Below are 17,180 nucleotides of genomic sequence, written 5' to 3' on the forward strand. Positions count from 1 at the left end.
TTTTTTATTTTTGTTTGAATAGATTACTTTAAATATTTTGTAATAAATATTTAAAATTATCAATCAATAATAATCGACCCAACTCAAAATTTTTAACTTTTTTTTTTATTTTTGTTTGAATAGATTACTTTAAATATTTTGTAATAAATATTTAAAATTATCAATCAATAATAATCGACCCAACTCAAAATTTTTAACTTTTTTTTTTATTTTTGTTTGAATAGATTACTTTAAATATTTTGTAATAAATATTTAAAATTATCAATCAATAATAATCGACCCAACTCAAAATTTTTAACTTTTTTTTTTATTTTTGTTTGAATAGATTACTTTAAATATTTTGTAATAAATATTTAAAATTATCAATCAATAATAATCGACCCAACTCAAAATTTTTAACTTTTTTTTTTATTTTTGTTTGAATAGATTACTTTAAATATTTTGTAATAAATATTTAAAATTATCAATCAATAATAATCGACCCAACTCAAAATTTTTAACTTTTTTTTTTATTTTTGTTTGAATAGATTACTTTAAATATTTTGTAATAAATATTTAAAATTATCAATCAATAATAATCGACCCAACTCAAAATTTTTAACTTTTTTTTTTATTTTTGTTTGAATAGATTACTTTAAATATTTTGTAATAAATATTTAAAATTATCAATCAATAATAATCGACCCAACTCAAAATTTTTAACTTTTTTTTTTATTTTTGTTTGAATAGATTACTTTAAATATTTTGTAATAAATATTTAAAATTATCAATCAATAATAATCGACCCAACTCAAAATTTTTAACTTTTTTTTTTATTTTTGTTTGAATAGATTACTTTAAATATTTTGTAATAAATATTTAAAATTATCAATCAATAATAATCGACCCAACTCAAAATTTTAACTGTACCAACCTAAATATTGATTACTAGTACATCAAAAATAGATATCTTTAATATCTTAAAAATATTAACTACGAGTAACTATAATTTAGGGGTGGACTAAATCGACCCAATTCAAAATTTTTAACTTTTTTTTTGAGATAATATAAGCTAAAAAAATGAGTTAAATGTTAAAAAATGTTAAAATTTTGAGTAACTGTAAGTTAAAAAAATGAGTTAAATGGTAAAAATGTTAAATTTTTGAGTTAAAATGATAAAAATGTTAAAATTTTAACATTTTTGATATTGTCTTGTATTCCGGAATATACATACTACTTGTAAAATATTATTTTTTAATTTTTCAGATATGTTCGGTATAGAATTATAAGTAGAAAAATTAAGCAAACACATTTCAAAATCATGTTTATTATCTAAAATTATTGGTTCATCAAAATTACATGAAATTATTGAAGTATTTCCATCTAATGATATAGTCGGCATTATTTAATTAAGTAAAAATTTTAAACATAGATGACCACAAATTATTTCATTTATTTCTTGATCAATATTATTATTAAAAATTACAGTATTTTCATTAGTTTTGAAATATTTCTCTATTAATATTGGTAATTTATTTATAGCAAAGGAATCATAGTAAAAAATATGATTATTATATTTTTTATATGCTACCCAGTGTGTACCATTACCATTATTATTATCTAAATTTATTATTCCACATTCTATATCTTTTATCTTTTTTGGTAATCTATCTTTCATGAATACACCTCTAAAATTTGCTATATTAAATTTTCTAGCATATTTTTTTAAATCATAATTACTTAATGGTTTAATTGGAATTAATTCAAAATCAAATTTTTTTTAAGTAACATACCATTACCAGATTTTTTAAGTAGCATACCATTACCAGACTTTATATTTTTTTCTTCTAATGCTTTATTATGACGTATTTTTTCTTCTAATAATTTATCGTTAGTTTTTTTATCATTATATGCTCTATATAATGTTGTTCCTGCAGTAACTGCAGCTCCTATTGCTGGAATAAGTGGTAATAGTGCTGGTAAAAATCCGCCAATTTTTTCATTATTAAAACTTTGTAACTGAGACATAGATAATTTTAATATAAAAATTTTAAAAGTAGTTTTATTATTATCTAAATGTTTTTTATAGAATTAATTTGTTTTCTAGTTAATGGTAAATATGTTTCATTCATTACACTTTCTTTAGTTCTTTGTAATTGAATTGGTTCTAATTTTATAGTAATATCTGTTTTATTTTTCATAGCATCTTAAACTTGTTTTTGTTGATCTTCATTTAGAGATATTGGATATTTAATGTATCGTCCACATTTTGGAATAAAATAAATTTTATCTTTATTCTCATTTTTATTATATTCACTTTGTGAACCGTTAACAGAGTCAACATTTATCAATTCTTCAGTTGATGAATTGTGAGTTGTCAAACCCATACCCATTTTTCTTTTAAATTTCATAGCATTAGTAGTTAAATATGCATTTACTTTTTCTGATAAACTACTATCTTTTGCTAAAACTCTTGACCATGCTTTATCTTCTAAAATTTTATCAGCTTCATGTCTTTTCTTTATATCATTACTTTTAGAATATGCAATATCATGTTCTTTAGCTGCTTCATCTAATTTATTAATTGGATGTATATCTTTTTCAAGTTTTAATTCAAGATTAGTACCAGGTCCTAAATAATTATATCCTGGAGAATGTAATTCAAATGGAAGATTATTTATAAGATTATTTATAATACCACTACCATAATATCGTACCATTTATTATAATAGAAAATGTGATGTATTTATTTATTTATTTGGATAATTATTAATCATGAACTGAAGGTAAACTTGAAATATCATCATCAACTTTTTTATTAATATTAGACAATTCGTTTTTATTTTTCTTATTTATTTTAGTTACATTCTTTAAAAATCCCTCTGTTAAACTATTTGATTTAGTCTGTCGAGAATTGTCTTCTTTTGTCGAGAATTGTCGAGAATTGTCTTCATTTTTAGTGTTTTTGCCAATAATTTCAATACCAAGTAATTTAAGTCCATTATTAAGAGAATCGCGTGAAATATGATTTTGTTCGCAAAATTTTACTTTAGTTAATTTTAAAGTACTAGCTTGTTCTAAATAATTAATAGCTAAATTTCTTTCTCTAATTTGTTTAAGTTCATTAGCATTTTTTGGAATATGAATATTTTTTGAATTTCTAAAACTTTTTGTTTTCCCTTGTAGTGATACAAGTGGTGAAACAGTTTTAGTAGAAGGGCTTGGATGATTGTATAAATTAGTTATATTCTTATACATTTTATTCATTTTAATTTATTTATGAAAAAATTTTTTAAAATAATTATATTTTTCTTAGTGTTTCAATATAAAAAAATATTAAAATTTTTTATTATAATAAATGTCGAATATACATACAATTGAAGAATTTAAAACAAATACTGATGTGCCTATCTTGAAATTAAGAGGATCTAGTATAAAACTATTAAATAAAGAAGAAATAGAAAAAGAGGTCAAACAAACACAAGAATTTATTAGGCAACATAAGTCTCAGTTTAATAATAGAAGTGGTTTTGTTCAATGTTTAAATGATGCACTTAAAAATAATGATCATGTATGGCATGAATATGCTGTTTGTATTATGAAAAGTGTTAAAAATATTAAAGATTATAATATTGAATTACATTCAGAATCAAATAAAATATTAGTAAATGAATTATTAAATGAGAAAGCTATATTAGAATTTAGTTTAATGAGTTATGAAGAAATTATTGGCAAATTAAATGATGATATGTATGAGTTACAAGTAAATTATGATATTCTTGAATCAGAACATAATAACCTTATAAATAGCATTGAAAAAAAAAACGCTGCATTAGCTGAAAAATATAAGAACAATTTTATTAAAAGACAAAAAGCTATTGAAGAATCTAAAACAATGAAGATTGGACTAGTAAATAAAAAAATTACAACACAAAAACTCAATGATTTATTGAAAAGTGTAAGTAAAATGAAATAAAAAAAAAATATTGTTAATAAATGAATACTTGTGTTAATATTATTCCATATCAAAATAATTGTATATCACAGTTATACATAATTGATGCTAATAATAAATATAATGGAGGATGTAGATGTGTCATAATGGATCCGTCTTTATTAAAATTAATTTCTATTGTAATTTTTATTGTAATTGCAATTCTTATAATATATTTTATGCAATATATTTAGATACACAAAAAAGGGTAATTGAAAATGAATGTAAAAAGATTAACAAAAAAAAAAAATATTAAAAATATTTAGGATTTTTTCTATTGCATTAAATGAATAATTGTAAAAACAATTTTGATAAAAATAATCAATTATCAAAAATAGATTTTATTATTTCAAATGGAATAGATAAAATAATGCAAAATGAATACATTTCAATGGTACTAATTATTATTCTATTAATAATGTTTTTTTATAATTTGATAAGACAATTAAATGCAAGACTACAATTATTTTAAACATAGGTTTCGACCTAGTCAAAACATATTAGTAAATTTTTAATAATATTTTTTAGGTAAATAAATGAAAGAAGAAAAAGGTATTGAATCTTATGACTTTTATGAACATTTACCAGCTAATTCAACTTTATTAAACGAATATGGAAGACCAATAGAAATAAATATTAATAATCAAGACATTAAAACGTTACCATCAAAAAGTTTACTTAATATTAGAGGTCAAATTATTGCTAAAGATAAAGATGGTAAAATATTAGATAAACTTAATCCTGATAAAATAAATTTTGTGAATAATGGTATAATAAATCTGTTTAGTAAAATTACATATTTTATTAATTCAGTTGAAATTGATAAAATTGAAAATCCTGGAATAACAACAACAATTAAAGGCTTAGCATCATTTTCTAATGATTTACCATTAAATAATGCTGGTTGGCAAATTGTAAATAAAGGTAGTGTTTGTAATAAGAAAGGTTATTTTTCTGTTAGCATTCCATTATGTATATTAATTGGGTTTTTTGATGATTACAAAAATTTCATTTTTAGAATTAATCAAAAATTAGAATTAATAAGATCAAATGATGATACAAATTGTTTAATTATTGATAATAGTTTAAGTGATCATACTTTTTCTATTGATATTAATCAAATTATATGGAGAATGTCTCATGTTAAATTTTCAGTTGAAGTTGATCATGAAATTAATAAAAAAATTTCAAATAATACAAACTTTCAAATGTATTTTAGAAATTGGAGATACTATTGTACTACTGCAATTCCAGCTGTAAAGACTTATACCTGGAATATAACATCATCTAGTGCTAAACCTAGATATTTTCTTATTGCATTTCAAACATTAAGAAATCAGAATAATTATAAAGACAATAGTAAATTTGACCATTGTAATTTAGAAAATGTTGTAGTTAAATTAAATACAAATAGATATCCAAACTATGATATGCAACTATCTATTAATCAAAATAAATTTGATACATTATATAATATGTTTCTAGATTTTAAAAATTCATATTATGGTTCTAGTATAAATAATTTACCAATAGTTAATTATGATACATTTTTAAAAGAATATCCAATAATATGCATTGATACATCTAAACAGAATGAGGTAATTAAAGAGGCTGCTATTGATATTAAAATTGAATTTAAATGGACAGAAGATTTTCCATCAAATACAGTCGTTCACTGTTTAATTATTAGTGATGATAGTTATTCATATAATCCACTAACAAATCAAGTGATGCATGTTTGACTTGTTTTTTTAAATTTTTATAAAATTAAAATTAACTAAAAATTAATTGAAATAAATATGTAAGTAGTATGTATATTCCGGACTACAACGCAATATCAAAAATATTAAAATTTCAACATTTATTATCATTTTAACTCAAAAATATTAAAATTTTAACATTTATTATCATTTTAATTCAAAATTTTAACATTTTTACCATTTAACTCATTTTTTTAACTTACAGTTACTCAAAATTTTAACATTTTTTAACATTTAACTCATTTTTTTAGCTTATATTATCTCAAAAAGAAGTTAAAAATTTTGAGTTGGGTCGATTTAGTCCACCCCTAAATATTAACTACGAGTACCTTAAAAATATTAACTACGAGTACCTTAAAAATACTAACTACGAGTAACTATAATATAGGGGTTTTTAACATTTAACTCATTTTTTTAGCTTATATTATCTCAAAAAAAAAAAAAAAAAAAAAAAAAAGGATACATTTATTTTTTAAAGTACCTTTCAAAAAACAGTCTTTGAGTCAGATTTGAACTTGCAACAAAATTATTGTTACAATTCCAATTGCTTAACCAACTCATCTAAACCGTATACCCTGAATAATGTAATTATAGTTCAGTAGTATGCAAAGCAAACAGTTGATCTTATCAACATTGCTCACAATCTATAAATAGAATAAGCTTTATAAGTATTCACAGAGTGAACTGTTGGTCTGGTGCGGACCTGTGCGGACCAAAAAATGAAATACTGTTGAATATGAGTCACAAACTGCAAGATAAGCATAATATTTGATCTAGTCTGGTGCGGACCTGTGCGGACCAAAAAATGAAATACTGTTGAATATGAGTCACAAACTGCAAGATAAGCATAATATTTCATCTAGTCTGGTGCGGACCTGTGCGGACCAAAAAATGAAATACTGTTGAATACGAGTCACAAACTGCAAGATAAGCATAATATTTGCAAGATAAGCAATTAAGCTTTTATACATCAACACATGGTTAATGCAATTTTTACCGCGCACAGGCTCTAATCTTACTTTACATTATTATAGTGTTTTAAACGAAGAGAAGCAATGGAAGAGTAAGTATCGCAATTATGAAATGATTTTAATACAAAAAATAATAAAATATATATTTTATAGGAATCAAATATATGAGGACTTTGATAAAATTGTAAAAATTTGTAATGAGAAGAGGTGCAATTCTCAACAAGCTATACAAGTAGCAAAAAAAGAAAAATTGGTTGATCGGAAAACTTTGAAGAGGCTTCAACCACCCGTAAAAAGGAAGGCGAAAATAAAAATGCAGCCCGAAGAACTAAATAATTTTTTTAAAAATTTAATTATAAATTATAATGACCAAAATATTATAAATACTTCTATTATTAATGTTAATAATTATAATGAAAGTGATATTAAAATAATTTTAGAAAAACAAGTACAAAATATTAATATGTCTACAAAAAAATTATTTGAACACTATTGTATTCTAGCAAACAATATCGTAAATATTTTAAGTTTAAAAAAATATAGCTATGAATATATTATGACTATTACAAAATATAAAAGTAAAAATTTCATAAAAAAACTAGAATGGTTAGGAAATATTGTATCAAAGTTTCCTAAAATAATGCATATAAATATTAATATACATTAACTGAACTTATAAATAATAGAAAAAATATCACCGAATTATTTAGTGATAAATATAAAGGTATTAATATATATTGGAGTAATGTAAATAATTTAGAAGACAATGAAAATGAAGAAAATGATATGAATATATCTAATGAAATTGATAATGTAATTAATATAAGTAATAGTAACTATGGAGAAGCTTTGAATTTGTTAGAAAAAATAGACTTGAGTGATAAATCAAATTCATGAAGTAGTCGAAAAATTATTGTTTTAAACAATATAAAAAACAATTAATAAAAAATATTATTCAACAAAAATTTAAACATTTTTTATAATTCAAACATTTTTTATATTGTAAAGAAAAATTCAAACATTTTTTTATATCTACCATCATTTGTTTCTTGTTCTTTATCTATTACTAAAAATCCAAACTGTTCTTTCCAACATTGAATACACATATTTTTTAAAATATCATAATCAATATCATTACAATGGTCATTAAATATATGCTTCAGATTAGTCTTGTCTTGTTTAAATAAAATTATATAGTTTACATTATCTCTTATCAATTGTTTAGGAATTTTTGAATATGTTTGACATAAATAAAAACAAGAAATGTTATTGTGTCTACCATAAGCAAAATAATTGGCAATATTATCTTGTTGTTCTGTAGAGATATCATCAAATATTATTACAGAATATGGTTTAATATTTTCAGGTGTTGGTAGAGATTGAATTGATAAACATTTTATATCTTTAGATTCGAAATCATTTTTAATACACAATTTATTAAATTGAATTATCATATCTTCCAAAAATTTATATTTTTCTTGATAGCAAGTTTTTGAACAAATTATTATATCAGAATAATAAATCTTTGATAATATATTTAATAATACATTTGTTTTTCCGCAATTACTTGGTCCACAAATAATTGCTCTAATAATATTCGGAAATATTTCATTTAATCTTTTTATTGGTTTATGAGTATCAAAATTTTGAATAGTTAATTTAATTTTATTATCTAATTTAGTAACTTTTAAAAGACCATCCATAATTAGAATTTTAGATAAATTTTTTCATTATTAATATAATGAATTACATATTTATTTCAATTAATTTTTAGTTAATTTTAATTTTATAAAAATTAAAAAAAAAACAAGTCAAACATGCATCACTTGATTTGTTAGTGGATTATATGAATAACTATCATCACTAATAATTAAACAGTGAACGACTGTATTTGATGGAAAATCTTCTGTCCATTTAAATTCAATTTTAATATCAATAGCAGCCTCTTTAATTACCTCATTCTGTTTAGATGTATCAATGCATATTATTGGATATTCTTTTAAAAATGTAATATATCATAATTAACTATTGGTAAATTATTTATACTAGAACCATAATATGAATTTTTAAAATCTAGAAACATATTATATAATGTATCAAATTTATTTTGATTAATAGATAGTTGCATATCATAGTTTGGATATCTATTTGTATTTAATTTAACTACAACATTTTCTAAATTACAATGGTCAAATTTACTATTGTCTTTATAATTATTCTGATTTCTTAATGTTTGAAATGCAATAAGAAAATATCTAGGTTTAGCACTAGATGATGTTATATTCCAGGTATAAGTCTTTACAGCTGGAATTGCAGTAGTACAATAGTATCTCCAATTTCTAAAATACATTTGAAAGTTTGTATTATTTGAAATTTTTTTATTAATTTCATGATCAACTTCAACTGAAAATTTAACATGAGACATTCTCCATATAATTTGATTAATATCAATAGAAAAAGTATGATCACTTAAACTATTATCAATAATTAAACAATTTGTATCATCATTTGATCTTATTAATTCTAATTTTTGATTAATTCTAAAAATGAAATTTTTGTAATCATCAAAAAACCCAATTAATATACATAATGGAATGCTAACAGAAAAATAACCTTTCTTATTACAAACACTACCTTTATTTACAATTTGCCAACCAGCATTATTTAATGATAAATCATTAGAAAATGATGCTAAGCCTTTAATTGTTGTTGTTATTCCAGGATTTTCAATTTTATCAATTTCAACTGAATTAATAAAATATGTAATTTTACTAAACAGATTTATTATACCATTATTCACAAAATTTATTTTATCAGGATTAAGTTTATCTAATATTTTACCATCTTTATCTTTAGCAATAATTTGACCTCTAATATTAAGTAAACTTTTTGATGGTAACGTTTTAATGTCTTGATTATTAATATTTATTTCTATTGGTCTTCCATATTCATTTAATAGTGTAGAATTAGATGGCAAATGTTCATAAAAGTCATAAGATTCGATACCTTTTTCTTCTTTCATTTATTTAACTAAAAAATATTATTAAAAATTTACTAATATGTTTTGACTAGGTCGAAACCTATGTTTAAAATAATTGTAGTCTTGTATTTAATTGTCTTATCAAATTATAAAAAAACATTATTAATAGAATAATAATTAGTACCATTGAAATGTATTCATTTTGCATTATTTTATCTATTCCATTTGAAATAATAAAATCTATTTTTGATAATTGATTATTTTTATCACATTTTATTTTATCTTCCATTTAAATAATAAATTTTTTCCATTTTTTGAATTAATGACATAATATTATATAATAATTCTTTTACTTCATTCATATTCGTTAAATTTTCTCCACTAAAATCGCTTAGTATATACTGAAAATTTCTAAAAATTTGGTAAATATAATAAATATATATGAAGGAATATAAATACATCACATTTTCTATTATAATAAATGGTACGATATTATGGTAGTGGTATTATAAATAATCTTATAAATAATCTTCCATTTGAGTTACATTCTCCAGGATATAATTATTTAGGACCTGGTACTAATCTTGAATTAAAACTTGAAAAGGATGTAAATCCAATTAATAAATTAGATGAAGCAGCTAAAGAACATGATATTGCATATTCTAAAAGTAATGATATAAAGAAAAGACATGAAGCTGATAAAATTTTAGAAGATAAAGCATGGTCAAGAGTTTCAGCAAAAGATGGTAGTTTATCAGAAAAGGTAAATGCATATTTAACTACTAATGCTATGAAATTTAAAAGAAAAATGGGTATGGGTTTAACAACTCACAATTCATTAACTGAAGAATTGATAAATGTTGACTCTGTTAACGGTTCACAAAGTGAACATAATACAAATGAGAATAAAGATAAAATTTATTTTATTCCAAAATGTGGACGATACATTAAATATCCAATATCTCTAAATGAAGATCAACAAAAACAAGTTTATGATGCTATGAAAAATAAAACAGATATTACTATAAAATTAGAACCAATTCAATTACAAAGAACTAAAGAAAGTGTAATGAATGAAACATATTTACCATTAACTAGAAAACAAATTAATTCTATAAAAAAACATTTAGATAATAATAAAACTACTTTTAAAATTTTTATATTAAAATTATCTATGTCTCAGTTACAAAGTTTTAATAATGAAAAAATTGGTGGATTTTTACCAGCACTATTACCACTTATTCCAGCAATAGGAGCTGCAGTTACTGCAGGAACAACATTATATAGAGCATATAATGATAAAAAAACTAACGATAAATTATTAGAAGAAAAAATACGTCATAATAAAGCATTAGAAGAAAAAAATATAAAATCTGGTAATGGTATGTTACTTAAAAAATCTGGTAATGGTATGTTACTTAAAAAAAATTTGATTTTGAATTAATTCCAATTAAACCATTAAGTAATTATGATTTAAAAAAATATGCTAGAAAATTTAATATAGCAAATTTTAGAGGTGTATTCATGAAAGATAGATTACCAGAAAAGATAAAAGATATAGAATGTGGAATAATAAATTTAGATAATAATGATGGTAATGGTACACACTGGGTAGCATATAAAAAATATAATAATCATATTTTTTACTATGATTCCTTTGCTATAAATAAATTACCAATATTAATAGAAAAATATTTCAAAACTAATGAAAATACTGTAATTTTTAATAATAATATTGATCAAGAAATAAATGAAATAATTTGTGGTCATCTATGTTTAAAATTTTTACTTAATTAAATAATGCCGACTATATCATTAGATGGAAATACTTCAATAATTTCATGTAATTTTGATGAACCAATAATTTTAGATAATAAACATATTTCAACAGAGTCAAATGAAGTTAAACATGATTTTGAAATGTGTTTGCTTAATTTTTCTACTTATAATTCTATACCGAACATATCTGAAAAATTAAAAAATAATATTTTACATTATGTTGACTCTGTCATTGGTTCACAAAGTGAACATATTTTCGAAGGAAATGATTCACAAGATAATTTACATACAATTAACAGTGTTAACAAAAAACTTACATTTCCAACTGGTTCATATGAAATAAATGATATAAACAATTTTATAAAAGAGAAAATAAAGGGTATTACTATTAAACCAAATATGACAACATTAAAAGTTGAAATTAAAAGTAATTATATTATTGATTTTACACAAAAAAATTCCATAGCTTCATTACTAGGATTTAGTGAACAAATTATTCAACCTAATACATTAGTATCATCTGATTTACCAGTAAATATTATGAATGTTAATTCTATTAGAATAAAATGTAATATTGTAGGAGGTAGTTATGAAAATAATAAACAAACAAATATTATTCATGAATTTTTCATTAACGATAAACCTGGTGAAAAAATAAATGAAATACCTAGAAATTTAATATACTATCCAGTAAATACAAATACTATTAGAAACATAACTATTTATATAGTTGATCAGGATAATAATTTAATTGATTTTAGAAAAGAAAAAATTAGTATAAGATTAAATATTAGAAATGTAAATTGATATAAAATTTAAAAAAAATATTTGTTAATAAATTGGAAACAATGGGTGAAATAATAATTACAACAACAACAAAGATTATATCATAAAATAGTAAATGGTCAAAAAATATGTTTATCTATTATAGATGGTAAAAAGATATGTTTTTCATGCTTAGAAGAAACAACTATTTCTAATTTGAATAAGGGGTATTGTAAAAAATGTTATAATCAAAAATTCGCATATCGTAACTCAGTACCAAGTAGAAATAAAAAAATAGAGTGTGAATGTGGTGTAAATTATACTTTATCAAATAAACAACGTCATTTAAAATCTCAATTTCATATTAAATTTATTAACAATAAAGAAAATAATGAAAAAATTAATGATAAAAATTAATATCCAATTAAGTTTAATAAAATTAATTGGTATTTACATCACACTTTAAAGTATTATAATTTTATATTGTATAAAGACGAGAAGTTAATTTATTTAAAAAAATTTTTCTATATAAATAAAGAAAAATTAAGTAAAAATATCAAATAAATAAAAATGAATTCATTTAATATTAAAGAATTGAAATCTAAAAATTTAAAAAATTTAAAAAAATATATTAGAGCAAATAAACATATTTTTCAATTGCCAAAATATTGGTACAATAAAAATAAAAATAGTTTATTAAACATAATAAGTGTTTTAATAGAAAAGCATAATAATGATGTTATTCAAAATATAATAGGTCTATTTATAAGTTCGTGCGGTTTTACAACAGATGGCGTAACTTGATTATTATTCCATCGATCCACATTTCCAAACATTCATTGGAGAGCTACTGTCGTAAGGCACAAACGTCAGTATAAGTTTTTTATTTGAAGCGTAAACAACAATATTTTTACCACACTTGAAAATGTCGAATTTCGTGCCAAATAATGTGTTTTTGCGGGGAATTCTTCTTCATTATTTTAATATGAAGAAAAAAGCAGCCGAAAGTCATCGTATCTTGGTGGAAGTTTATGGTGAGCATGCTCTATCTGAGCGAACGTGCCAGAAGTGGTTTGCATGCTTTAAAAGTGGTGATTTTGGCTTGGAAGACGAAGAACGCGAGGGTGCGCCGCCAAAGTTCATGGATACCGAATTGGAGGAATTGCTCGATCAAAATCCGGCTCAAACGCAAGAAGAGGTTGCAAAAACTTTGGGAGTTGATCAATCAACCATTTCCAAACGTTTAAAAGCCATGGGAATGATCCGAAAGGTAGGCCATTGGGTGCCGTATGAATTGAAGCCAAGAGACGTTGAACGCCGTTTTATGGCATGCGAACAACTGCTTCAACGGCACAAAAGAAAGGGTTTTTTGCATCGAATTGTGACTGGCGATGAAAAGTGGGTCCATTACGACAATCCAAAACGTCGGGCAACGTATGGATACCCTGGCCATGCTTCAACATCGACGTCGGCGCAGAATATTCATGGCCTGAAGGTTATGCTGTGTATCTGGTGGGACCAGCTGGGTGTTGTGTATTATGAGCTACTGAAACCGAATGAAACGATTACGGGGGATGTCTACCGACGACAATTGATGCGTTTGAGCCGAGCACTGCGAGAAAAACGGCCGCAATACGCCGATAGACACGACAAAGTTATTTTGCAACATGACAATGCTCGGCCACATGTTGCACAAGTGGTCAAAACATACTTAGAAACGCTCAAATGGGATGTCCTACCCCACCCGCTGTATAGTCCAGACCTTGCGCCATCCGATTACTATCTCTTCCGATCGATGCAACATGGCCTGGCTGACCAGCACTTCCGTAATTACGATGAAGTCAAAAAATGGATCGATTCGTGGATTGCGGCAAAACCGACCGAATTTTTCACAAAGGGAATCCGTGAATTGCCAGAAAGATGGGAAAAAGTAGTAGTAAGCGATGGACAATATTTTGAATATTAAATTTGTAACCATTTTACGTCAATAAAGTTTCAAATTTCGAAAAAAAACCGCACGAACTTATTCATAGTCCTATTATTTCAAAATTTTGATGATTATGATTTTGATATTATTGATATTCAAGAAAAACAATTAAATGGTTCATGTTTTAACAATATGGTTGCTGATTTAGAGTTTACAAATAATGAAGAATTTGATATTGAAAGACATTTAGAATTAATAAAAAGAAATTGTTTCAAATATTTTTTCAAAGGTTTTAAAAAATATAGTAATTTTAAAGTGTCTTTAGGAACAGCGGTAAATATTGTGATTATTGATAAAAAAACTAATAAAATTAAAGAAAGTTATGAATATTGGTATAGATCAGAAATACATTATGTTAATAAATTAAACTATACAAAAGAATTTTATTTAATGATAGAGGAAATAAATAATAAATTCTCAGAAAAATGTACAAAAGGATCTACAGCTAGCTTTGTTAGAATAGTAAAAACACATATTAGTAGAGATAAGTCTCAAATTCTTGCTGGATCATATATTCCATTTACTAATAGAAATTGTGTTAATATTAAAAATACTGATAATAAATGTATTTTATATTGTATTTTATATTCTATTCATCAAGATGAAATTGTTAAAGATCCTCAAAGACCAACAAAATATAAAAAATATCTTGAAGATTTAGAAAATGATGATAAATTTAAAAATCTAAATTTAGAATTTCCATTTATAATTAATGAAGAAAATGTTAAAAAATTAGAAGATTATTTTAATATTACCATGAATTTTTATCATTATGATTCAGAAAAAAATGATGATGAATATTACCAAATTCAATTAATGTATAAAAGTAACTCTTTTCATTATTTCGTTAATGGTTTGCCAAAAAAACATGTTAATATTATATATATAGAAGAAAATATTACAGAAGAAACATACAAATCTCACTTTGTACCACTTAAAAATTTATCTGGATTTTTAAGTGGTAAAATTCATCATCAGCATGAACATCTACATATTTGTAATAAATGTTTTAAACATTTTGAAAAATCTGATGAATTAGAAGAACATATAAAAACATGTTATTTATTAAAAGATGATAATAATATAATACAAAATATAAAGTTACCTAAAGAGGGTGAAAATATTTTAAAATATAAATCTATTGGAGCAGAATTATTTCATCCATATACTTTATATGCTGATTTTGAATGTACTTTGGAAAAAATTAATAAAAAAAAATCTGACAAATGTAAAAATACAATATTACTTCATGAACACATTCCAAATAGTTATGGTATTTATAACACTTATAATAAACAATATATTTCAAAGAATACTTCTAATAGAAAAGTGCTATTGAAATCATTCTTAGATAATTTAATAAAATATGCTAAAGATTATTATGAAGTAAGAAAATTGAATAATATAATTCAGGATAAAGAATCGATATTAAAGTTTGATAATACTAACAATTGTGAAATTTGTGATATTCCATTTTCTGAAGAAAATAAAAAATGTTGGGATCATGACCATACAACTGGTAAATATAGAATGGCTTTATGTAATAAATGTAATCTAAAGTTAAAGATGCCAAAATTTTTACCAATTATTATTCATAATTTAAAAGGTTATGATTCAAAATTATTTCTAAAATATTTAGATGAATTTCATCCTGAAACTGAAACTAGTGTTTTAGCAACAAGTACTGAAAAATTTAAACAAATTAAAAAACCAGTTATTGTAGGTGAAACTAAATATTTAAAATGTAAAAACAAAAAATGTAAGTATGAGTATAATTTCATAACAAGAGACACCTGTTGTAAATGTGAATCAACAGATTTAGAATTATATACAGTTGCCGAAAAAATAGAATTAAGATTTATAGATTCAATGGAATTTATAAATACTTCATTAGATAAAGCTGTTAAAAATTTATTAGATGTTAATGATATATATTGTGTAACATGTAAGAAAATAAGAAAAATGGATTATGTAATATATCTTATAAAGTTAGTAAAAATACTAAGAATAACATATATGCTTGTAGTACTTGTTCAGTTTGTAATACTAAAAATATAAAATATATTAATTTTGATCATTTAGAAAATTTTAATAATATTTTTAAAGATTTATCATTAAAAGATAAATGTTATTTACTTAGAAAAGGCGTATATCCTTATGAATTTATTGATAATTATAAAAAATTAAGTATAACAGAATTTCCAAATCTTGAAGATTTTAATTCATCATTAAATGGAAATATTAATATTAACGATTATAAATTTGCAAATAAATTTTGGAAACATTTTAATTGTAAAACATTTAGAGACTATCACAACTGGTATTTAAAATTAGATGTTATACTTTTAAGTGATGTATTTGATAATTTTAGAAAAGAATGTTTTAAAAATTATAATTTAGATCCTATACATTATATAAGTTCACCACATTTAAGTAATTCATCTGCTTTAAAATTAACCAAACAAAAATTAGAATTATTAACAGATCAAGATATGTATGAATTTTATGAAAATGGAACTAGAGGTGGAATATCACAAATTGCACATAACTATGCTAAAGCTAATAATTGTTATTATTACGTTGACTCTGTCAACGGTTACCGAAAGGAACATGCTGATATTGTAGAACAAGTTTATAAATTAAGTAAAGAGGAAGCTTCTCTTAAAGGTATATACGATTCTAAAAAATTAACAAGTTATATTTTATATTTAGATGCAAATAATTTATATGGATGGGCTATGTCACAAAAATTAAGTGTTGGTAATCATGAATGGTTAAATGAAGATGAAATTAAATACTTTTGTAATGTTAATAATATTTTAAATAATAATTTTGATGATAATAATATTGGATATACATTAGAAGTTGATATAAGTATTCCTCCGGAATTACACAACTTTTATAATGATCATGCTCCAGCACCTCATCATTATGTTCCACAATTTGAAGATTTATCACCAAATCA

This window comes from Anastrepha ludens, chromosome Y, assembly GCF_028408465.1.
Source record: "Anastrepha ludens isolate Willacy chromosome Y, idAnaLude1.1, whole genome shotgun sequence".
NCBI classification, from domain to species: domain Eukaryota; kingdom Metazoa; phylum Arthropoda; class Insecta; order Diptera; family Tephritidae; genus Anastrepha; species Anastrepha ludens.